The following is a 26,205-nucleotide window of genomic DNA, read 5'->3' as shown; positions in this document are numbered from 1 at the left end:
TTATCTAATGTACACTAGGGACTGTAAGAGCTCTCTGCATTTGCAGAAGGGTTCATATTAAGTAAATAATTTTGATTTAACTAGGAACTACAATGAAGACAAGAAAAGTGCTGTAGGGGCAGGTGATAGAGAATCTGATCTCTTCCATGGGATTGGAGGAAGTCATCTCAAAGGCCACCAGAAGAGAATGTACAGAAGGCATGCCAAGCCTCTTCTAGGAGACACACAGGCTGAATCCCAGGAGATAACCCTCAAAGGTTTCACATCATACTGGTAATGTTAAAGGCAAGAAGAATAATTCAGAAGAAAACAAACTTTCCATAGATTGGAATCTCCAGTAATGTCTTAAAGTCCCCAACTACCTGAATTTAGGTTGGACAAACAAATGGAAGTTTCACAAATCATTCTTTCTAAAATATTGAACTTTTTCATTAACCCTTCTTCTTTGTCCATTCAAATTCTCTTTAGATACCAGTAAACTTGTAGTTTTGTTCCTGGAGTGATGCTACAGAAGGACTGAGATTTCATCACATTGGACAGAACCAGACAATAAGAAAAAAAATCACAGTTTTGGAGTTCTGCACTCACATATGCCCTGATTTCAACATACAAGTTGCTTGATGCTTGTGTGAAATATTTTTCCAATTAGGAAAACAGAAAGGATGCCACTAACCAATTCTAATACGGACTACTATTAAGCAAGTTCAATAATTATCTATAAATGCCTATTATTGATTTATCACATAACTAGTGGTAATTAATGATGGTAATTATTAAAATATAGATAATATCAACATTTAGGGCAACATCTAAACTTCCCAAATTATGACTATCAATCTATAAAATAACAGCAATTAATCATCCTTATTTTATAGCTAAATGGTAATTATCGGTAATACAGTAGCACATGTTTTCTCCACATAAGAGAAGCACTAATTATTATGGTGAAGGTAATAACACTAATAATGGAAAAATTATTGCTAATCCTTTTGAATTATTGGTATGAAAATGTCCAAATCATCAAATTTCAGGTGAAATAAAATGCAGAAAAGATGTACAGTAAAATAGATAACCTATATTCACCAAGCCTATCAAATCAATACTGTGGGCCAGTGACTGCCCAACAGAAGAGACAAGGGACCTTTTAAAAAATGCCAGAGCCCAAACTTCACACCCAGAGAATCTGATTTAATTGGCCTGGGATGTGGCTGAATTTTCAAAAATTCCCTGAGTGGTTCCAATGTGCAGCCAGAGTTGACAGCCTCTGCTCCAGATGTTTGATTTTTATGCCTAGGAATAAAGATGTATTTGCTCCTTCAGGCAAAATTGAATTCAGAAATCTACTTGCCCAGCCTCTGTCAATCAGGACTGTGTGTAGCAGAGGAATGAGTTGTTAGTTTTAGTTGTCAGGGAATTTTCTTCCTGGAAAAGAAGTGCATTAAAATACCAAATTACAGTTATTTACATATTTCATTTTTTTTTCAACTGCGTTCCCATAGCAACTCAATCCATTTGCTCCCTACTTTCTTCGAGTTATTTTCCATCATAAGCCATACTTCATTAGTGAGGCAAACAGTTTGCCCTCTGAAATAACTGTTGCGCTGTTTACTATTTCTTTGCCAGAGAACAGAGCTCTAGTTGCCTCTCCCCTACTCCTGTGCTACCCAAATTTGATCAAGTGAGCTTCTCTGGTTTAGGCAGAGAGAGTGGATTTGACCACTTTTTTTCAATGTAACATAGTCTCTGGGCTTTTTCTAATGATCTGGCCAAAAAAGGCAAATGGAGAGGAAGGCTTTCCTCAGGGAACCTGTGGCTGGGAAAGAACACAAGGAAAGGAATTGATCAAATCCCAAACAGTGGCCAACTCACCTAAATCAACACTAAACAAGGGGCAGCCCAGCTCCCTGTCACATCACCAGGTTTGACCAAGCAGCATTCCTGCTTTGAAGGACATCATGGCTTTGGAGATGGTCACCCACTAGGATGGTTACCCACTAGGAAAATGAATCCTGCTTCAGCCATGAAAAGATTATTAAATGCCCAGAGAGAAGGCCCAAACGAGGCACAGGACACTGAGATTTCTTGGTGATTTCCACCAGATGACTTGGCATTGTTTAGGGTTTGTTTGTTTGTTTGAAACTGTGACATTTCATTTGTAATGGAGCTCTGCTTTGCAGGGGAATAGGGGATGCCAAAGAAGACTGCAGGAAGGAGGCAACAGGCTCGAAGCTCCAGGGCATCTCTCCTTGCTGCTGCCTGATGCCAAGATGGACCTGGATTGCCAATGCCAGAAGAGAGAGGCACCAGAGACAGGGCTACACTTCAAAATCGCCTGTTCTCAGCTGCTAACTCAGAGGCCTCCCTCTGTGCCAGCAATGCTAGTGGAGAGAACTTACTTCCTCCCCTCTCCCAAGCTCCAAATAAAAGCCAGAGCTGTGCTGCAATGGCCCCAAGGCGAAGGGACTGGTGACCCTGGCAACATCTCAGAATGCAGCAACAAAACCACACACAGCCAGACTTCCCATCCCATTCCCAGATCTGGATGCAATTTATGGGCATCCGTGGCATTGCTCACTGCCTGGTTCTGCAGGTCACTCATAAAGTCTTTCAGGATCCTTCTGGCAACATCACTTATTCAAGAATAACCCCTTCTACTAGGTAGGCTCACAGCAAGAAACAGAAGGGTAAATGGAGGAGCGCTTAATTGAGGGACTCTTTCTACAGGTACGGGACAGGTGTAGGAAAAACAAGAGATGGTATATTACTTCAGAGCCAGCAATAGTAGGAAACTGCTCCCTGCCTAGACTAGATCAGAAGAATTCAGAGACAAAGTAGGGTGGAGCCAGCACACCATGACCCACAGGGAGAGAAAGAGCCAAGAAAAGAAATACCTCGTTCCCTCCATCCTTTGCCTCCATTGCCAAACCCAACAAGGAGCTGAGGTGGGGGCAGCCCACTGGCACATCCCTCAAAGTTCAACCTTCTGGGAAGTGTTCAAAAGAACATGGAAAAGTGTGAAGAGGGGTATGGGAGGGCAAATAAAGACAACTGGCACCCCTTCTGACACCCTGGGGGCTCCCTTGAGTTTGTTCTGCCATTGCCAGAGCCCTCCCACAGCCATCACAACCCAGGAGAGCACTGTCCAGAGGCTGGAGGAGAATCCCACCCAACCTCAGAGAAGGCAAGGGGAAGCATGACTTACCCAAGGACATGCACCTAGAGGTGATACTGAGAACAGAGGCACTAGCATCCCAGTGCTGATTCAAAGGTACCACACAGGCATGAATCACATTGCTTCTCCTCCTTCAAAGGAGGGCCCGCGCTTGAGGAAATCACAGATGACCAATGTGGTGGGTGCACGTTATATTCCCACTTCATGTGAACAGGCTTCCAAGGCACCTATTTGGAAAGACAAATGTAAAGGAAAGCCACCGTTATTCTATAGTTTGGTGTCATCGGTGCTGAGGACATGAGGCATTAAAATTAAATGTATTTTAAGCATCTGACAAGATGATACTCATTACTCAAAGTCCAATTTCTAAAGAGAGCCAGCAGGATTAGTTGTCTCCATTGTGGTGGAGCTGTGATAAGAGCAGACATTTGAACTTGGATGTACAGAAGGACAAGGGAGGTCACAGCGAGATACTCCTCTGCTGCCTTTGTGTGGCAGTGGCGGCAAGAGGCAATAATGGTTATGACATCATCTGATCTATTTTAGGAGACTCTGTCACACATTCTATCTTTGGGCCTCTGCTTCTGTTACAAAGAACATAAAGAGCAAGTGCTACATATGACTTCCAAAATAAAGCTAGCCTGACCAAATTGTAATGGCTAAGGTGGGAAGTTTGTAGAGCTTTTTTCTTAATTCAAGCTCACATGCAAACTTGGTGGCTCTTTCCTTACTGGAATTTATTCATAAAAATTCAAATTTTTTTTTTCTGGATTCCAAAGCCAGTCCGAAGATCTATGCTTAAGCAGCTCAACTCTAGAATTGTCACCCCACAAGGTTATTTAAGAGGATACACAATTTACCAAAGTGCTCAAAAGAAGAGAACTTGGGGTAGTAGAATTAATATAGTATCTACATGCTTTATACTGTTGTTATTAAGTATATTAAATTTTTCCTATTTGCTTAATAAGGCTGCCCATGCACCAGTCATTTGAGACTCATTCTTCCCTGTAGTCCATAGCTATGGTGACAGTGTAAATATTTTCTCAAGTAAATATTAAATATTTTTCCAAGTAAATATTAAAAATTACCACCTTGACCCATGCTAACCTGGAAAACATATGGTCACCATGGCTATGATACATACAGAGGCAAATCAGGGGTAACAGCAACTACAATAATAACCAAAAATAGCCTCTCTGAAGCCTCTCTTTCAACCATGAACCTGTTCTCAAGGAAACTTGACTCTTGTGATTACAGTGGCTTGGAGTAAGTTCAGACAAATGGAGCCATTTGTCACTTCCCTTACACTCTCACCCATCTGCCTCTCCATAGCTAATAGCCACCCCCAATCTATCCCAGAAACAACAAACATGATGAAAATAAGGCACTCTGCTCCACTCTGCTTTGACCCATAGAATTTCTCTAGTGTGGATCACTATACACAGTGAGAAGGGTTATTCTCATAGTGATGAAACACTTGGCCCAGACAGCTGAGGCCACAATTGTTCAGGAAGGCCCTTTATTTTTCATCTTACATGTCTGCTCCTCTATAATTGAGGTACAAGTCTTCAGAGCTAAAGTCTCCCTCTACGACCCAAGTTAGCAAAAGGAGGCACCTCAGAATCACCTGTTGCCTCCATGGCTGTAGGGCAGGTTTCTGGAAGGAGAAATAAGACTAAGCCCCACTGAGAGAGAGAGAACTGATCATCTTCCTTCCACTGAGTACATGATGGAATCAGGCCAAAGACATTTTAACCTCTCCTGTAGACAGTGGGAAGGTGTCACAGGTTTTTAAGCAAGGATGTGAATTAATCAAAGATAACTTTGATGGAGATATGAAAAGTAAAATGAGAGAGTGTAGAAGATGAAACTGCAGGAAAGAACACCAGATGAGAGAACATTCACTCGGGCCCTGCTACTAATGGTACCAGTGAAGGAGATGAAGACAGAGGATATTGAAGAAGAAAGCCTTTCAACATAGCCAAATGCTATGGAGAAGTTAAAGAGAATAAGGATTAATAATATTCCTTTGAACTTAGCTGTTTGACTTTGTGGTTGGTGTTATAAAAGCTATAAAGACACAGTTCTTTTCTTCAGAATATGTTCACTGTAATTGAAGACCCCAAAATGATACTGAAAAAATCTTTTATAACCATGTACAGTATTTGTATTTTTGTCCCAGTGGAATTAGAATCTTCCTTGTAAGGGGTAAACATCCTTTAGCATCTGGAAGATGAGATGCCACCTTAAATGACCAGAAACAGGGCATAAGAACTTTTTAACTCCTGTTTTTGTCTCCAATCCATCCTCTTTCTTTAGTGGAATAGACATCTTAAAATAAAATAGAATAAAAACTACCACTTCATATGGTAAGAAGGTCCAAACTAACCTAAAGAAAGGAAAGCATCTTTAAATTAAGGAAACTCATAAATTAAAACACTGATTTTTATAGCAACTATTTATCACCTAAGATAAAGCAATTCACTCGAGATAAAAAAAAAAGTGAGAAGAGGTAGGAAAGAAAAAAAGATAGAAGATAATATTCTTAGTTATTTAACAAATATTTCACAAAACATAAACTGTTCAAATTACACAAAAGTAAAGTAAGTAGTATATTAAATATCTATGGGGCTTACCTCAAGTTTCAAAATTCAACACTTTGACTGTCTCTCTCTCTCTCTCTCTCTCTCTCTCTCTCTCTCTCTCTCTCTCTCTCTAACTCTTTGTCTCTCTCTCTCTTTCTCTTTCTTTTTCCCCTTCCCCTCCCACCCTCCTCCCCATACAGACTGAGTTTGTAAACTGAGGTGTGTATGCTTCTATTCATGAACTTAATTCTTTCCATGCTTCTGGCGGCAAACCAAATTGAACGAGCACAAAATCAAATTTTCCCATACAGTCCACACTGAACCTAACCACTGAATTTTATTTGGTTGTCTTCCAACTCAGTTTGTGACCAGAATTATAGAAAGAACTAAGTTCATGAACCAAAGTGTCACCATACTATTAATTTTTTCCCTGAACTATTTGAGCGCACTGAGGATATCCTGATACGTTAGCCCTAAATATTCCACTCTGAAAATAATGCTGTTCCTTCTGAATATCTCATAAGTAAAAGCATACTCTGACATAGTCTTAATACCATTATCCATCCAGAATACTAACCACAATTACATACTATTATTGAAATTCAGGCCACCCATGCTATCTCTTGAAATTTTTCCTTTTCTGACTTTGGACTGTTAGTGGTAACTTCTCTGTTTCTCATGGCTGATACAGATGTTTCCTCCCTTGTTTCAATTTTCTTTGGCCAATCCAGTAGGAATATGAGAGGAAGGCAATTGAATGTATGGGTTCGAATTGGAATCTTACAGTGAATATTCTTATACTGTAGTCTTTTTTAAGGTAGGAGTGTCTTAGAATATGTCTCTATGTCATTACTATAAGTACAGCATTAGGTAGAATGATCAATACATCTGCTTTGTGCATTTAGAAACTGTGTTGAACTAACACTAAATGGGGAAGCCAAATATGATCTTATTCTGTGCATAGTCAGAGAGATATGAAGAGGTTCTCTTCCAAAGCAGGCTCTCCGCTGAGGTGTGTCACCCAACACAGGAGAAAAGTAAGATGAATGCTAAGTGAGCTTCCATTGCTGACTAATGATCAAGTTCAATAGGAAGACAGTGAGGACTATGTGAGCTTCAGGATAATTGCTGGGTAATTTTCGTCAATAGGTTTCCATCGTGAATCTGTTAATATGTGTACTTGCCTGGTGCAAGATTCGGCTCTTCCTTTGGGGAAGAGAGATGAGATTATGGGGAAGACCGGGAATGGAAGATGCTGGGAGAAAACAGGCAAGTCACTTTTTGTCAGCACTGTCTAACTAAGCACGTTTCCTTATTCTGGCAGAAAATAACCTATAATAGCAGAATGTGATGTATATCACCTGTACCAGGAGAAACTAGAACTCTGGGCAACTGAGATTGGAAACAAGAAGGTAGGTGGATCACTCATTCTTGAAGACTGAGTTTGTATGCAAGGAGAGATTACAAAAACCATCTACCCTAGTAAAACATTTCACTGTTTAGAAAGGATATTTTACTTAAGGAAAAGCTATGGGGAGGGCATGCAAAATGAGACCCAGAAATAATTGAAAAAGCAGCAGAGGAAAGATGAGAGAGTTTAAATAAGTCCTGAAAGCCCAAAGGCTAAGAATACCAAGATAATTTTAAAATACAGAGAAGATTCAAAAACACATGTAGCTGCAGGGAGGGTTGGCCACAGAACAGAAACAGAGAAAACCATAGGAAATGGAAAAGCAGGAAAATGGAGAGGGATGAAGATGTTACCCTACAGGAATGCAGACGCACATGAAGAGGCCAGAAAAGCCAGGCAAATAAGCACTCTGGATGGAATTTGGGGTATGTATCCATCCGGAATGAAAGTAAACCCACCACTGCTGTGCTAGTGATAGAATGGGAACACAAGCAAACAACCAGGGGGAGAAAAATGTGGGTTTCAAGAGAAGGTAATATATTATACTCAGAGGCACTTGAGTATACAACGCAGCAATTAGACACACGATCTACAGAATGTAAGTGCAGAGGGCAAAATCAAGAAAAGAATGTCTGGCCACACTCTATTTAAACCTGTAAGCCTGAGCTGTTTCTTTTTGTCTACACCGGTTACCATTTGCTCCTTTGTTGACACAGAAAACATTTTTGCGAAATGGCTTGAGACCTTTTCAGTAAAGCTCATGCTACAAAGCAGAAGACTATGAGAGGATTAGGTGAGATTTGATAGTTTCATAATATAAAGGCAAATTCATTTCTTTTTTTGGATGTTCCTGTGTGCTTTGCCGAATCAGTCTCCTAGTTTCGTTGCTTCACACCTTGAGAACCTGTAAATTTTGGGCTTAACTTCAAGTAATTTAAGCTGGAGCATGTGTTAAGCTTTATTATCTCTTCCTGGAACAGCTTGACATCCATCACCTTTGAGGAAATGTGTCTTTCCAAGAATTAAGCTGATCACTGCCTACTTTCCTGTATATTTGAAATTTTTCATCATTGAAAATTGGATTAAAAGAATTGAGAGAAGTACTAACATTTCTGTGCCTCAATTGATGTAAAAGACAAAAGAAGCTATTCTGGCAATCCAAAGACACAGTGTTCCAAGGAAACCATCACCTTCTCTCCCCAGATGAACGAACAAGTTCAGGGAGTTAGGAAATTGGAGGCTGGGGAATAATGCAAACACAGATCTGGATAGGTGGCATACAAAAGGGAAAAAAAAACGGTTTTTCATCTAACTCCTACATATACCTTAAATGTAAAAAATAATGAAGTAATCCCCATAGGATTTTGAGAATAATTTAAATACTGAAAACTAATATTATATAAGTAGCTAGTTTAACAATATACAAGAACTCAGAAAGAAAAGTCACATGCCCTTCTTGAAAAAATTATTTACAAGAATTTTCCAACATGCTGAGACATAAATTCACAAACAGAACACAAATGTAGGTATGTTCCAGTATGAAAATTATGATACCAAACAAAAAACCACATTCCCTTAGTTTATCATTTATTAATACTTATGCAATAAATTTGCAAGAGATTCTGAAATGATAAAATGTCAAAAGTAATCATTTCAGATATATTTGCTAATTTAGGAAACACGATCATAAAAATAATCTGGATCTAAAATATTAGATGTAAACAAGGATGAATGAAAGTGTGATAATCATTTATCTTACATGTGGGAAAGTATCTTAGTTACTTATCTCTCATTGCTGAGACAAAATACCTGACACCAAAAATTAAGGAAGGAAAGGTTTATTTAGCTCACAGTCTGTGGAGGTTTCAGTCCATACTGGGCTGGTTCCAAGGCAGAGTGGCACATGGCAGAGGGCAACAGTTCATGGTGGCAGAAAACAGCAAAAGCAACAAGAGCAAAAGGAAGGAGCAGCAGCAGCAGCCTCTTTCCCTCCCTTATACTGTACGCAAGCTACCGATCCTACTACATTCACACCCATAATCCCAGCACTTACACCCATAATCCCATTGGACCATGAGTCAATCAAAAACTCTAGAAGCCCACCCATAACTTAATGAGGCTTTGGGGTGACATCCAGACACTAACCATAACAGAATGCCACTGAGATTTTTTTTTTTTTTTGGTAAATAGATACGAATTTAAACTTTTCAAATAAGTAAGTATAACTATTAGGATACCAGAAATAGGGAAAATAAAAACAGAATGAAAGTTGAGATTAGAATGGCAGAGATATGACTAATGACTTTGAACAGTATAAAAGCCACTGACATAGAATAAAATACTGGACAAACAAAAGCTAAATACGTCCTGTTTATAAGGCATGTTTTTGAAGGAAAATGATACAGAAAAGTTTAAAAGTAGAGAGATGCTCAAAGATATGCCAAGAAAATGCAAACAAAAAGAGAATAGGAACAATAGGAAAGGACAAAACAGCATTAAAGGCAAAAAATTAATAAATTAGATAAATCCATCAAACAAAAAAGTAAAATCCCAATAAATCTATAAAGACTAAATATAGCACTGAAACAATATTTCTGGTATCCTAATAGTTATACTTATTTGAAAAGTTGAAATTCATATCTATTTACCAAAAAAAAAGAAAATCTTAGTGGCATTCTGTTACGGTTAGTGTCTGGATGTCACCCCAAAGCCTCATTAAGTCATGGCCGGGCTTCTAGTGTTTCTGACTGACTCATGGTCCAATGGGATTATGGGGGTGAGTGCTAGAGGAAACAGATGGCAGAAGAGGTTGCTCACCTCATGGTGACCCAGAAGCAAAGAGAGAAAAGGGAAGGGGATAGAGTCCCACTACTCTCACAGACATACCCCTAGTGACCTAACTTCTTCCCACTGGACTCCATGTCTAACAGTTTCACCACTTGCCAATAGCACCACAGACAAGACCAAGTCTCTAATCCATGGGCTTTTGGGAGACACTTACCCAAACCATAACGTTGTGCCTTAACATAATAACAACAAAGTTATCTCCATTCAAATGAAAACAAACACAAGCATACATCTACTATTTAACATCATCCTGGATGTAGCAATTAAAATGTATACAAACATGAAATATGAGTATTGAAAATGAAGAAATAAAATTATCTTCATTCAGGATTTGGTTGGTTAAACTACAAAACCTAAGAGAAACAACTGAAAAATGGTTAGATCTAGTAAGATTATTTAGTAAGACAGCCATTTGAAACAAAGTATTTTAAATACAATAATTTTCTCCTAAACTCTTTCTAAATAAACAATAACTGAGACTAAACCATTCACAATATTAGTGAAAAGAAATAATAATAAGAATCTATGGGACAAATATAAATAAAATTATAAAATTTTAATGAGACACATAAAAGGCTTGAATAAATGAAAAAATGCACTATTATCAGCTAAAATTACTCAATATTATAAAGCTTTCCTTCAAATTTATCTGCAAACTTCAGGCAATCGCATTCATTTTTTTCATATTATATTTTTTATTAACACATGTTTGCATGACATAATGATTACATTCATTATGGGGGATATGTATGTGTACATAGCACATTTTGACTCTTTTTTTTCTTTGTCCCTTCCCCCACCCCTCCCTACAACTGCATCTAAAATCCAGTGAGACATAGCCAGGGATACATAGTGAGTTCAAGGCTAGCCTGAACTACATAGTTAAATCTCATCTCAAAAAACAAAAACAAACAAAACAATTCAGTGGGATTTTTTTTAAGTTGGCAAAAGTTTCATAAACCTAGAAGATAAAGAGACAAGAAATCCCAAAAAACTTGTAGCAATATGGAATTGGCCAAGGAAATTATAATACACCTATAGAAAGTAACACATTGCAATCATTTAAAATGTTTCTGGCTCAAGCTTTATTGACAGGGAAAGATGATAAGAAATATTAAATTGAAAAACAGATCACAAAACAGTGGTGTTTATTAGCCTATTTGGATAAATTAAAAATATAAATAGAAAAACAAACTACACACAAAAATTTCAATAATTATCTCAAAGTTGACATCTTAGATTTTTGAAATTTTTTCTTGTATATATGAATTTTTTCTAATTTTTCTACAAAGAACATGGGTTATCTTTGTGATTTAAAACAAGTACGAGCACATTTGCTAAACATTACCACCACAGATTTTTATATTCATGAGTGGGTCTAAGCTCTTCTTAAATCGTATCATATTCTGATCTATCTCTTAAAATAATTTCATGATTTTGCTGTAAACATGTAAAACCATACTTCTTTTTTGTGTCTTGAAACTACCATCAGCATGTTTTCCTTGCTTTTATTTTTGAGTTGTTTCTCACCTGGTTCATTCCCTTCACAACAATAAATTTTTTATCACATCCCGACCCACCATCACTGTCCCAATTGAGAGCATTAAGTACTCAGCCCACTCTCATAAAAAAGTGCTCATTTGCTCCTTCTCTATTTTTACTGCCTCATTAAAATAACCACATGGCCAAAATTGAGCAGTATATTCCCAATTTATTTTTCTCTAACTTACACCATGTAAGACTTATTTCCCCAAATGTAAAATATCATCCTCAATATGTCAGAAGAATATTTATTTTGCCAACTATGTCTATGGATTACTCCTGAGTTGTCCACTGGGCAAGCAGAATCTTTCTTTAAGGTCAATTTCCGTGACAGCATCTATAATAGGATAGCTTTTTACCTCCCAAATAGACATAGATTTGTCTAGACTGCACAGATGGATCTGTATCCAAATTCACAAGGAAGGACTATTGTGAATCAATAAGTGCTATGCTCGAGTCATTTTTCTTGCTGTCAAAACGCCACAGTAAGGGGGAAGAAGGTCCAGATTCAGTCTGCATAAATTGTTAGTTTTAGGCTTTTCCCAAATCACTGTGCACACACACACAGATGTCTGAAATGGTCTGAGCAGATGCACAACATCACCAGGAAGAAAAGGGAAATCTACTACATGCATCTGGATAGAAAAGCCCTGGGGGCGTGCAGAGCAAAGAACACAGATACCCAGGGATTTGAGGGAAGATTTGAAGGGCACAACTCAGCTGTTAATCAAGTAGTCAGTCACAGCTGCCACATGGACAGGAAGGGAAGGCTGCATGCCACTCCGATGTCACTCTGAGACTGCCCGCTCCACTTATGTGTTCGGTCCTCAGCGTCTACCACTGAATGTCACACGGGAATGTTGATATCTCACTTCCCCTTTGCTTCTTCTCACCCAAACTGTCGTATCTCCCAATACAGTTCCACTCCTCTCCACCCCATCTTAAACATCAGTGTCAGAGTGATAAAGAACGCTGTTACCTTGTCACTTTTCTGGTTTAAAAACCAAATTGTTGTATTTTGGCCCTACAGCAAAAATCTCATCACATGGCCGATGAGGTTCCTCCAAGCCATGCCCAGCATCCATGCTACACTGCCATCACCCATCACTGCAGCCCTTGAGTCCCCTTTTCAAAGAACCCACTCTTGCTCTTGCAGACCATCTCTGAGTCTTTGGCATCCTACCTCCACCTCTCCAAGTACCACCCATCTTTCCAGATTCTCCCCACTCCCCCAACTGGGAACTTATGGAGCACTCACTAAGTGTTGGATAGGGTACAAAGTCGTCCTTGCCTTAATTAGAAATCTTTTGGTGGGAAAATAGACATTGCCTGGACCAAGCAACAGGGGATTTATTATTATAATTCAAGGCATCCAAGCAAAATATATCATTAGACTTCCAGAGGGACTAGGAAGTGATCAGAAATCAAGGAATTCTCTCATCCCATCTTCCTCTCTCCCTTCCTCCAGCTCTGCTCTCTCTGTTCTAGTTCAGTAATACCTCTACCTTGTTACAGTGGAGTCATTGTGGAGATCTTCCCTCCCTTCACCTATCACTATAAAACCATATGACTCGACTTCTCCTTTAGTTTTGAGTTTATATTGCTTACACATGCACATTACTACATATAAATGTGATAATTGGCAAAAGAACAAAAGTAGATAATCAGCTCTAAAACTCTACTGAGTGTAAGATCCAACTCTATTTTATATATCACAAAGAAAGAAAATCCTACCTTTGATAATTCTTAAGAAACTGTCACTTGTCAGATACACCCTTATTTTTAGAAATGCTAAAAAGTAAAACAATATGATTCTTGATAAAACATGATATAGAGAAAATAAATTCTAAACTTGGCTTTGTACAGCCTTGAAGATCTCAAAGGGAATGATTTTTTTTAAACCATCTTCCCAGAGAAGCCCCAAATGACCCACTTCCCTTTGCATAGACCCCCCAATTGGCCGGGTGTGGTGGCACATGCCTGTAATCCCAGCACTCAGGAGGCTGAGGCAGGAGGATCGTTGTGAGTTCACGGCCAGCCTGGGCTACAAAGTGAGCTCAAGGTCAGCCTGAACTGTATAGCGAGACCCTGTCTCAGCAAGACAAAAAACAAAACAAACAAGACCCCCAATTGGAGGACCCAATAGCAGGAGCTTAATCAGAAGTTATCAGAAACTACATCAACTCCTCAGACATGCCATCAATGATAATCAATAATTAAAAGCCTTTGGGGTCCTGCCCAATATGAGATTTACAAAGAGCTACCCAGATGAGATTTTCAAAGAGCTAGTCATGAATTTCTGGTCCTAAGGTAGCAAAAAGATTCATTATTTTCTTCTCCCTGGGCTCCAAGCCCATTCAACTCGTGGAGCCCAGATGTGAAGGCAGAAGGCAACTCTCAAGGTCACTGCCAAGATGGACATTTTCAAACCTGCACTGCCGCCCACTACATCCGAGGCTCATGTGCTGAGCACAGCCTCATGGTTATCACTGTTCCTCCCAGCTTCTGCTCTCCACCTATGTCACAGCCTGAAAATGGGCTGTTGTCAAGGCTGGTTACTGAAGGAAGCACAGACAGGACCACATGGAGAACTCTCCACAAAGCCCAACTGTCCCTTAAAACAATTGTTCCCCTTTTTTGCTCTTATAACCAGAGAGTCTGTGTCATTTTACACATCCGTGCAAGTGAATATCTAAGTGTTTATCCAGAGCACACACCTGGAGATGAAACGCAGGATCTTAGACTACTGTATTCACCCTCACAAGACAATGTCAGGTTATTTACCCAGGAGATTTTTCTAATTTATGTTCCTCTAGAAGATATATGAGTCCCCATTACTTGAAATTTCACCAACAAATTGAAATTGTCAAAATTCTAAATTTTTGCCCATCTAATGAGGTGAAAGGGGCAACATACAGTATACTATTTTTAAGGTTAAAAAACACTGAACAAAAATTGTTTAGATATACTTGTTCTTGTGGGTAATACTGTATTTAAAGCCAGGGAATGGTAAGCACAAAATTTAGGAAAGTAATTGCCTCTAAATTGGAATAAGGGAAAGGGATTCTTACTCTTACATGTACACATGCATATACATTGATATTTTCATATTTCATACAATGGGTAATAAAAACAACATTTTAAAATCAGCATATTCTCTATTCCTATAGCACCAGAACAATGGCTGCAGGGTCCCTTGAAATTGCATACTTACTGCCTAATCATCAAAAAGAAAAGAAAAAAAGATATATGAGTATCTTATCTAAAGATACTTTATCTAAAGCTTATTCTTTAGCTCCAGATTAAAAATAAAATCTCAGAGAAAGACTCTGATTGACCCAGAAGAGATCCTGTTTGTGGTGGATTGACTAATGGTCAACTTATAACACCCAGCTGAACTGCATCAGCAGGGTTCTGGGTGTGGAACTCTCACCTGTGGACTGTTGCCAACAGCATAAAAGGAGAACTGGAGGGGAAGATGGTATGCTGTTGATTCTCCTTGAGAAGCTTGTCATGCTGGTTTCCTGATATGATCTCAGTTGTTCTCATCAATGGAGGAACTTGGGTCCTTGCAGTCACTGAGGATGGCTGCAGTTCTCTTCAGAAGAGCTCTGGTCCTTACCTGGAGTGTTGCTTTCTGGCTCCAGTGAAGATCCTTCAGCATGCTGGTAGAGATCCTTCATCCTGCTGGTGTAGAATTTTTAGCTTCCACCATGGATGGACCTTTGGGCCTTCCCAGTGCAGATCCTTGATACAGACTTGCATAAGACATTGCTGTGGACTGTAGGCCTCCAGCTGGACTTGAGAAGAACATTACCATGGGCTCTAAATCTTCAGCTGGACTCATGCAGAACATTGCCATGTGATCCAGGCCCTGAGCAGGATTCTTCGGGTCTCTAGTGTGTGGACAGATTTCTGGCACTCTTCTTCATTTGACTCTTTGGGTGAATATTATAAAGTAATCCTATAAATTATATGTCCTGTATTACATCTATTCTCTTGGAAATCCTGACTACAACACTGTGTCTGTCCCTGAACCAAGTCACTGTAGCCAGGGGTAATAAACACAGTGGCTGATCGCTTGTTTCTACTTCTGTGGTCAAAGGGATAGAATCTGTTGCCATAAAGCATGGGGTGCCATGAAAGGTCATGAAAGGGCTTTTCAGACAAGAATTAAGAACTATTAATATCACCACAATTTAATTTAAGAAATATTAATATCATCATCTTCTAAAGACAGTATACATTATAGATGGCAGAGCTGAGATTCAAACCCAGACCTGCAGCGCTTTAGAGCCTGAGGACTAACCACTTCCAGCCCAGTTCCTGAGTATTATATCAGGATTTCTTTAAAGCCTAAGACCTTATCTTGCTTATCTCTGTCCTTCCACCTCCTAGAAATACTACCTGGCACTTTTTAGATGTTTTGTAGAATTAATTAAATCTCCGTTTACAGATTGCTTATTTGAACATGTTCTTACATCAACATGGATGTGCCCATATCTGAGACAGCTGTGTGGGTTTTATGCTCACGAGAGAACAGATGGGGATTTGAAGAGTAGGAGGAATGGAATGTTTTAATTTCAAGAACATTTTAACACCACCAAAAGAAAGGAAAATAGCAATACTAGAAATTGTATACTCAAAGCAAAGTTGCCTGGTGATCAAAAGTAAGCATAAAAGTCGCAAGCAGTAGCCAGCATCTATTTTTAATTGAAAAATGATGACCAATCAGAATTATTATTTCCATTATATTTTTTATAAACTCTTCAGATAGGAAAATAGGATTGGCTGGTACCAAAAGGAACGTTTTCTTTGCATCATACCAATTGTTAAAACAAAAAGATATTTATGAGGTAGTTGCAAATTTAAAAGTAAATGATCACTGCCTAAGTACATGTTTTAAATCTCTTGGCAGGCTGGGGATATAGCTCAGTGGCACAAGCACCTGCCTGGTAAGCACAAGGTCCTGAGTTCTATTCCCAGTACAAAAAAAAAAAAAAACAAAAAAACATTAAATCTCTTGGAAATACCCATTTCTGTTTCTTCCCATGTTCCCCTGCCATGATGTAAAAGAGCTTTAAAAATGATCTTTATCTTCATTTGATTTCATCTGGGTCACATTGCTTTCCATCCTTTTTTCTTCCCAAGAATCACATCTTTGCCTGGTACTTGTCTTTTATGTTTCTTTGTGAAGCCTAAAATTTAAAAAAAAAAAAGCAACTCTTTGTTCAGCACAATGTTCTGATTTCTCACTATTCTGTCTTGCTTTGCAATGCTCTGGTCTCAAGACTTTGGATCTACATTTTAAACTTTTTATCTCTACTTTAGTATTTCAATTCTTTTGTTCCCCTTTCTTTGTTTCAGAGAGAGAGAGAAAGAGAGAGAGAGAGAAGGAAAGGAATGTCATTTTAAATGGCTTGCTATTGTCTTGTTTCCCTGGTTTGCACAGCTATTAAGTTGAATAGTCTATTAATTTATAGTTGTATGCTGTGTTAGTTCAGGCTGTTCTAATTTTGCTGAAGGATTTGTATGTGGCTGCAAGTAATTTATTTTTAAATATTTTCTTTCTTTCCCTATATCCACTTCTCTGTATTAGCCAATCTGATATCCACTAAAGTATTATACTCTGATCCAAATCTTGCCCCATTCCAAATTTCAACTTTTTGGAATTTTTTTTTCTTTCTTCTTATTGAACTCATTCTTTTTTCTTTTACAACCCAGCTACCTACCCACGAGGTTGTTTCACCAGAGGCCATAACACTGGTGTTTATTCAGGTGATTCTGAAGTGAGTTTTATCCTGCATTCACTAGGAAACAGGAGAGAGAATAGAAACAGAGAAACTGAAAATAATCATTGTTTCAGTACTGGAACCACATATTCCCTAAGGGGTGGGTACAGCGCTGAATTCTCTGAGCTCTTGGTTTCTCCCCTCGTTTTACATGTTGTAGACTCAAAATAAACATGGAAAATCTAAGAATCCTCATTCAAGGTTTCTGGCCCCTTGTCATGGTCCCTTACCCTAACTCTCATTTAGCAAACATTAGATCCAAATCTACACTTGCTCCCCGCACTTTCTTCTGCTCCAGTTTAGTTGATGTAGGCAAGAGCGTATGGTCTAGCTGGGACCTGGAATTTTTTTGACATGCACTTTCTGTCATCTCATAGGTCCAAGGCCTTAGCCTATTTAACTGATTAAAAAAAACTGTAGTGCAGATAGCAAAGGATGAGTGATACGTGGGGTAAGTTAGGTCTCCAAAATATTGAATTTTTTTTCTGATATGGACACAGGTACATGCACGTCTGAGACCAGTTACGTGAGACTGCTCACAGAGAACAGATGGAGATGTGAGAGGGATGGGGCTTTCAGTAGAGGCCGTGGGTACCTTCCAGATGTGAGGGCGATGTGACCATCACTAGAAATGACTCTACCCCCAAAAGGAGATGTGTGGCCTATTGTAAATACTGAAGTGTTACCCCTCTCCCACCCCAATTATGAATGTAGTGAAATGCATTCTCTGCTTCAACAATCAGACTAATAGCAAATTTGGAATTAAACCTCCAACAAACATGTCTCTTATTTCTTGTGGAGGCATAGAAGCCTTCTGGAAAAACAGCAACTTGACATCAAAGAGAATTTGGGTCCAGACCAAAAAGCCCCAGTGACGTGTGCCTGGCACACTCAGAGAGCCTGGCTGGAAAGCACATCCTCCTGTCTCTGTGGCACCAGACTTCAGGGGAGGTTGGATTAAGTGGCTCACACAAAGTCCGTCTCCTGGTCACACCACCACCCCTGCCATGATTCACTGACCCAAATCTGAAAATCCCAGGTACAGGACTAAATCCCACAAAAAAACATGAATGAAATTCTAAGTCTTTTCCAGGCAAAGCTAGTGTTTCCTGTTGGTTACCACAAACGCCAATAAGGCCAAGACTTGAGCAATGCGTGAGACAGTTTCTCATAAGGGAAAATCCTACTCCACTATGGTAGATGAAAGCTGTAAACCTAGCCAGACATTTTGCAACCATGAACTAACTGCTCAATTTCCTACTGTGTTAGGAAGGATAGTGTCACCTCAAATTCTGTGTCAGCCACAAAGTATAAAGAGGTCAGTTGCAGGGACAAAGCAGTCAGAGGTTGTAGATAAAGAACAAGATGGAAAAGCACTAAAAAAGCCCAAAAAAAACTAAAAGTAATAATACCAGGAAAGTCCCCTGTGATTGGATCAAACCCAATAAAGTGTATGCAAGTCTCTGTTCTGTGGATGTTAAGGAAAAGTATGTGCTTGTTAAAAACTTCTAAACTTAGGGATGAGAAACTGGATTAGAAAAATATCAAAGGTGAGTGCTTGAGGTCACACTACAGATGATAAGAGAAACTTCATCTCTTCCCACTGAGAACTGTCTCCCCCACAAAGTCAGAACACACTCACTGACAGAGGAGGAGGGCATCTAAGAAAACCTACCCGTGAATGGGAACCAAGATAAAAAGGGGATGGCTTCAGAATAGAAAATTACCTCATCCCTGCAGATGGGACTGTAAATTGGGACATTTCTGCAAAGCAATTTGGTAACATATTTATTAAAACCCTTCAAAATATGTATTAAATTTGCCTTGGTTTCGCTACTCCTGGGTATCTGAACTGAGAAAATAATGACAAAGATAGAGAAATATGCACATCACAGAATCATTCTGAATGGTGAAAAACTAGAGACATCTAAACATATAGTAGGAGAAAAACATGTATATTTAAAAACTGCCACTTTTGAGATTTGTCACGAACATAACATGCTCAAGATATGTTAATTGAAAAAGAAATAGACGCAAAATGACAGAAGTACAATTAACCTAGGTTTGTTCACATATATATATATATATACATATACATATGGAATGAAATACACTTAGTAGTGTTTATCACTGATTAGTGCAATCAGCATTTCACATTACCAAGTTTTGCTATATCAAATCAGTATTTTGTAATTATAAAAACTTGCTTTTTAAAGAAAACTTCAAAGTTTGTTGGTGAACTTTTAGCATGGATGGAGAAGCGGAATATAAATTTCTAAAAGGAAATACTCAAAATGCTAAAACAATATTTGTTATTTTAGCATTATAGGTCACTGTGTAAATTTTCCCCTTCTACTTTTGGGATTTTCACATTTTCCTCTGAAGAAAAATGTATCCTTTTTTTATAGTGGAAGAAATGTTTTTAAAGGAAAAAAACATGCTAGAGATCCTCATTAAAAAGAACAAAACCATCTAAGAACTACATATGATATTTCTTTCCATATTCTCATTTATAGAAAGGTATAATAGGATGAGAAGGGCTTTTCATGTTGATCCTAATATTGGCTACCAAACCCAAAGCCAGTGACAAGAAGCCATAAGAACAGGACCTTTTAAAGAAAGCCAAACAGTGGGGTAGGGGGAAGCCTCCTATGAGAGAAGATTGATTAGCTCTGTTCCCTCTACCTCATGCTATCACTTCAGACAACTGTGGGAAGATCTGTAATCATGAGTCACTGGTCTGATCCAAGGGAAAAATGACATAGTTGTGGTTGTGTCAGTCATGAAAATTGCCTCTCAGATTTCCCACTGCAGGGAGTACATCCCAAGGACCCAGCTTCTATGCACCGAACTGACCACCCTATTTGAGCCAAGAGCATGCTCTCCATTGGCTGCTTCCAGTGACTGAACATAGCATGGATATCCAGTCAGGCTCACTCTGGAGAGCCTTGGTAGAACTCCCTTAGCACTGCACTGTAGTCCAATGTCAGTGTTAGCTTCCCATTGCTGTAACAAAATACTTCAAAGAAAGATTTATTTTGACTCACAGTTTCAGAGTTTTCAGTCCATGGTCTTTTAACCCCATTGCAGTGGACCTGAGGTGGGGCTGAATATCATGGCAGAGAGGGCATGGAAGAGCAAAACTGCTCACATTGAGGTAGTCAAGAAGCAGGGAGAGAGGAGAGAGAGATAAAGAAAAAGAAAGAAGAGACCAGGGTAAAGATCTACCCTTCCATGGCATGTTGCCTGTGACATACAAGGTGTAATCAAAACATATGCAGAACGAATAAAGTTTTAAAATTATTACAGTAAAAAATACATTGCCATTAACCCACCTTGCTGCAAAAACACTTATTTCATCTGTTATGGCTTGTATCTAGATGTCCCTCCCACACAAGCCTTATGTGGTCGTAGATGGGCTTTTCAGAGGTGGCTGGATCTAGGGTATGTGATGCTGGGATCAAGAATGTGATGCTGGCATTGATTCATGATGTGGTGCTAGGATCAAGGCTGCCCTACCCTGGGTGTGAGTGCTACTCCCCCTAAAGGTGGGCAGCCTGAATAGAATATAAGAGACAAAAAGAAAGTCATTACTTGTCTATCATCACTTGCTGCTTGCTTTGCTTCTTCACTACTTTGCCGCTTTCTGCCCACTATGAAATATTTCTCCTCTACAACGCCCCTCTGCCGTGCCACCCTCTCTTGGAGCCAATCAACTATGAATTGAAACTTCTGTAAACTAAGAACCAAATAAACTTTCCCCTCTTTAATTTCTGGTGTTGGGTATTTTGTCTCAGAAACAAGAAGAGTAACTAAGACACCATCATTCTTGCCACTTTCTGAAGCATTCTGGAAGTCTTTCATGAGTGCTTTTATAAGATGTGATTAAAAAAAATACAGTGAACACTGCTGCCGAGAGCCATTCAACAGAAAAGCAGGCTTGTAAAACATTAACATGTGTCTTCATCTACCTGATTCACTGGATCTGGCACTCTGTGATTTCTGGCTCTTCCTTAATGTCAAAATGACCATAAAAGGTAAATATTTTGAATCAAATCAGGACATCAAGGCAGCCACCATAACACGACTAAAGAGACTGATGAAAAAGGATTTCTAGAACGGCTTCAGAAGTGGCAAGAACATAAAGGGATAAACGTGTTTCAAGCCAGGGGGAATATTTTGAAAGGAATTAATGTCAGTGTGTCTTTTTAATTTAAACATTCACAACACTTGTCAATCAAACTCATATTTCTTTCAACTAGACTCCATTTCCTAAAGTTTTTGCCACTTTCCAATAATACCATCAAACCATCAATCCATGAATGTATTAACCCATTGATGAGATCATGATGCAATCACCTTTCCAAAGTCCCAACCACTGGACACTACAGCATTGGAGGCCTACCCTTCCACACACGGGTTTTGGGGAGACATTTCAGAACCAACCATAGTCTCCACTACTTTCCTTCTTTTCTCACCTTTCTTCCTCACATGGGTCACACCAGCATCACATTGGATGGCTCTCTAACTCATCCCTTTTCCTTTACAAGTATTATCCCCCCTGCAAAAAAAGTCTCTGCACATTTAATTTCATTTTGACACCTGCATTTCTTAGGACCTGAACCAATACAGGGTTACTCCACTTTCTATATACTCAACTCATAGAATCATTCAATCATCCATAGAGATTGAGGACAATAACAAAAAGGAGTGGACTGGCATCTCATTCCCCAGATGGAAGTATGTTTATGGAATGGACTTACTGATTATACTTCATTAATGATTTAGCATCAAGAAAAGAAAAATGCAAAGAGACATAAAAATGGATGGGAGCACCAAGATGGTGGAGTGGTAAGGCAGAGAAAGAGCCTCCTTGAGAGTCACCATTGAAACACTGGAATATAATAATGTGAGAAGACAAGAAGGAGGGAAGTGCGTCCCCTGGACCCAAGAAGGATCTGAAGCACGAAGTGAAACCCACATAGAGAATAAAGAGAGAAACTTCAACAAAGAAGAAGAAGGTAGCCAGTGGCACCTTCTCCCTGAGATAGGACTCACTGTATGAGAGGAGCAGTTCAAACCTGTGAACACGTGGTGACTACTGGCAACTCCAGAGCTCTCCATGGAGAGACACAGCAGTGAAGGGGAGCAACATATGTGAAGGACTGAACTAGCTGGCTGTGAGTGCTAAGGGCTCAGTCATCCTATGCAGGAGGGCAATTGGCCAGGAGCCATCTTGGAGAGGGGCTGACTAAACTTAGAACTCAGAGCTGCTGCTGGCTCCATCTAGTGGCTCCCAGCTGGGCTCAGGCCCACAGGTGTGCTGATGGCTGCAGGCTGAATGAGTCTAGTCTTAGGCAGAAGGTGTAAGATCACTGAGATTATCCACCACCCTGCCAAAAAGTTACCGCTGGCTTGCTGGGATAAATCAACACAGACTGGGACTCTGTCTCCACATGTTGTCTACCAGTGACAGTGGAGATATAGCTGGAAGTGGACTTTTTTCTTTTTTGTCCTTCTTTCTTGCTTGTTTTTTGTTGTGGAGGTGGTGGTTTTCTTTTTGTTTTTTGTTTATTTGTTTGTTTCTCCTTAATTGTTTCATCTTGTTTTTATACAAGTGTAAATGCAGTTTCTAGCCACTTTGTCGTTCTGTTTTGTTCTTTTTATCTCTTCCTTCTCTCTTCACCTCCAGTTTCTGCACCAGTTTACCAAAGTTAGCATGATCCCCCTTTGTCCTCCAGCCTTATCACTTACTTTTCTTCAACTTCTCTATTTTCTCCCTAGCCCATTTTAAATTTTAAGCCCTGAGAGCAAAATTGACATATTAAGGACTTGTATACTGAATATAATTTTCTGGTTAGTTTTAGATTTTGTTATATAACCACAAATCTAGTTCATATGGTTAAAGGTGGCAAATTAATGGTTAATTCTGTTAGTTATTTTCTAGGCTGTGTTTAATGCTATTGTCACTGCTGATGAAAAGTGACCTAATTGTTCTAAAGAGCTCTTCTTCCTGGTATTCCAAGACTGAGATTGGCTAAGGATCATAGAAAATACTATGGTAGAGTGCCAAAGAACCAGGGGCTGGACCAATGAGGCAGCAATTTCTCATCCCCAATCAAAAGACACTGATTGGCAGAATGGATCAAGAAGCAAGATCCAACAATATGCTGCATACAAAAAACACATTTAATTCAAGAAGAAATGCATAGATTGAAAGTCAAAGGATGGAAAACAATACTCCATGCAACAGGAACCCTCCCCAAAAAAGCAGGGATAGCTATTCTATTTGGAGACAAAGTCAGTTTCAAGCCAAAACCCAAAAAACCAGCAATGCCTGGAAGATACCTCAGAGAAGTAGTCATGTCTTAAGGGTTCTAAATACTAGTAATAAAACAACCCACCACAGGCAATTTACAAGCATCACTCCAGGAATTAAACTGAAAAAAAGAAAAAGAAAATCAGAAGACACTTAAGAAAATACAGGCCCAGACATTCAGTTCACCAAAGGCAAACCCAGGGGGCATTGAGGTGGGGCAATCCGAAAGCCACCCACCTGGACTCTCTGAAGTGGTAACAACAAAGGAATTGAATGAAACTCTAGAAAAGAAATCAACTCAGAAGTAATTGCTCAGATATCTGCAAAGATGGTGTCCACAATAAAATCCATGCTTAGTGATTCTAGAGCAGATACAGACAAAAAGTAAAGGAACTTAAGAAATTTATGGAAGCTATGAATGCTCAGCATAGAAAAGAAATGGAATCCATAAGGCTGATTCAAGTAGATATCCAGGAGAATAAAAATTTCATTGAAAGTATCTGCAGCAGATTAAGCCAATGTGAGAACAGGATCTCAGATACAGGAGATAGGCTTGCAGTTATCGATCATGAAAAGAAATATTTCTTAAGAATACCAAGGGACCATGAGAAATCAATACAGCAGCTGATAGATGAGGCAAATAAGAATAACTTCAGATGGTTGGAGTCAATGAAAAAGCAGGCAATAGCACAAATGTTATTTAAAAAACTGCTATCACAGATATCAAAGCAGAAAACTTCCCTGGTAGAGAAAGAGAATTTGACATACAGTTAAGTGAGGCATTTAGAACTCCAATTAGCCATGATCAAAAAAATCTACAGCCAGGCATATCATAGTAAAGATTCCAGAAAGTGAACACAAGAATCTTAAAAGTTGTTAGGGAAAAGAAACAAATCATGTATAAAGGAAAGCCCATCAGAATTACAGCTGACTTTTCGGCACAAATCTTCAAGTTGAAGAGAGCTTGGAATGAAGTATTTCAAGTTCTAAAAGAAAACAACCTTCAACCCCCGTTGATATACCCTGAAAAACTATCTTTCATAACTGATGGAGAAATAAGATACTTCCATGACAAAGAACGTCTGAGGAAATTTATGGTGAAAAAACCAGCACTTCTAAAAGATTTTAAGGACATTCTAGAAAGAGATAACAAGGACTACAACTCCATAAACCACAGCAGAATAAATACACTAGGCAAGGCAAATAATTAAACACAAGGAGGGAAAAAAAGGATGGAGAGCCAACAAAAGGAAAGTAACATGACAAGGATAAGTCAATACATATCAGTCAGAACATCAATATTTTTAAAATTTATTTTAAAAATAAAAGAAGGAAAATATATTAACAGACATCCATTTACAAAATTGCATAAGAACAATAAAAACAATACAGAGTTATAGACAAAGTTGTAGGAAATTAACAGTGGTTGTTGTATTATATATTGATATCCTCAAAGTGGTTTCTCAGGAAAACAAATAGAGACATGAAAGACTGATCAAACAAGTAATCATTAACTGTTACTTTCAGTAAAGCAATAGAAGACAGTAGTACAACTATATTAGCTATCCTGTATATACATACATACACAATTTCCCCTTCTTTCCCTTTTCTTTTCCCACACCCCAGTTGCCCTTTACTTTTGAGCATTTTCCTTTTGTTTCACAATGTCTATCATACCTCCTAGTTTTTATTCACTCTTTCAGGTTCTTACACTAGTGAGACAATATGTTACTTACACATGCAGGTCTGATTTATTTCACTTACAAGTATGGTCTCTAGTTGTGACCATTTACCTATAAAATCCTCGAGTTTATCTTTTTTTATAGCTGAGTAATATTCCATTATATAAAAGTACCACAATTTTTTATCCAGTCTTCACTGGATGGACATTTAGGTTGCTTCCACAATTTAACAATTACAAATTGTGCTGCTATGAACATGGGAGCACATATATCACTGTGGTATGATGCTTTCAGATCTTCTGGGAAAACACCCAGAAGTGGAATAGCTGGGTTGAATGGGACTTCTAGACCTAGTTTGCTGAGGAATCTCCAAACTGATTTACAGTGGTTTCACCAGTCTGCATTCCCACCAGCAGTGGGGAAGAGTTCCTATTTCTCCTCAGCCTCACCAGCATTTGTTATTGGTTGATTTCTTAATGCTAGCCATTCTTACTGGGGTGAGATGAAATCTCAGTGTTGTTTTAATTTGCATTTCTTGAACGCCTAGTGATGTTGAACATTTTCTCATGTATTTATTTGCCATTTGCATTTCTTTACCTGAGAACTGTGTATTCATCTCAGCTGCCCATTTTTGGATTAGGTCTTTGAATTGGGGGGGAGGGAGCTGATGTTTTTTAATTCTTTACATGTTCTAAGTAGAAGACCTTTGTCCAAGGGACAGTCAGCTAAAATTTTTTCCCAATTTGTGGGTTTTCTTTTTACTCTGCTGGTGATTTCTGTAGATGTGCAGAAACTTCACTAGGATGAGATCCCAGTTGTTGATTCTTTGAAGTATTTCACAGGCAGTTTGGTTTT

At 38.8% G+C, this 26,205-nt stretch overlaps 1 long non-coding RNA gene across 2 annotated transcripts in view; it reads right to left on the bottom strand.

Moving 5' to 3' along the window:
* Window positions 1-1,131: 1,131 nt before the first annotated feature.
* Window positions 1,132-26,205, bottom strand: part of LOC102010530 — a 161,862-nt gene continuing 136,788 nt past the window's right edge. For both annotated transcript variants that reach the window (XR_001235683.1, XR_262362.2), the window contains 2 exons: window positions 3,203-3,399; window positions 1,132-1,422 (listed from right to left, as the gene is read on the bottom strand). This is a non-coding gene — a long non-coding RNA (uncharacterized LOC102010530). The remainder of the gene's footprint in view (window positions 1,423-3,202; window positions 3,400-26,205) is intronic.

This window comes from Chinchilla lanigera, unplaced genomic scaffold (genome assembly GCF_000276665.1).
Source record: "Chinchilla lanigera isolate Chin_1 unplaced genomic scaffold, ChiLan1.0 scaffold00045, whole genome shotgun sequence".
In the NCBI taxonomy this organism is placed as follows: domain Eukaryota; kingdom Metazoa; phylum Chordata; class Mammalia; order Rodentia; family Chinchillidae; genus Chinchilla; species Chinchilla lanigera.
The sequence above is the reverse complement of the archived record's forward strand: the minus strand, read 5'-3'. Positions and strand labels throughout refer to the sequence as shown.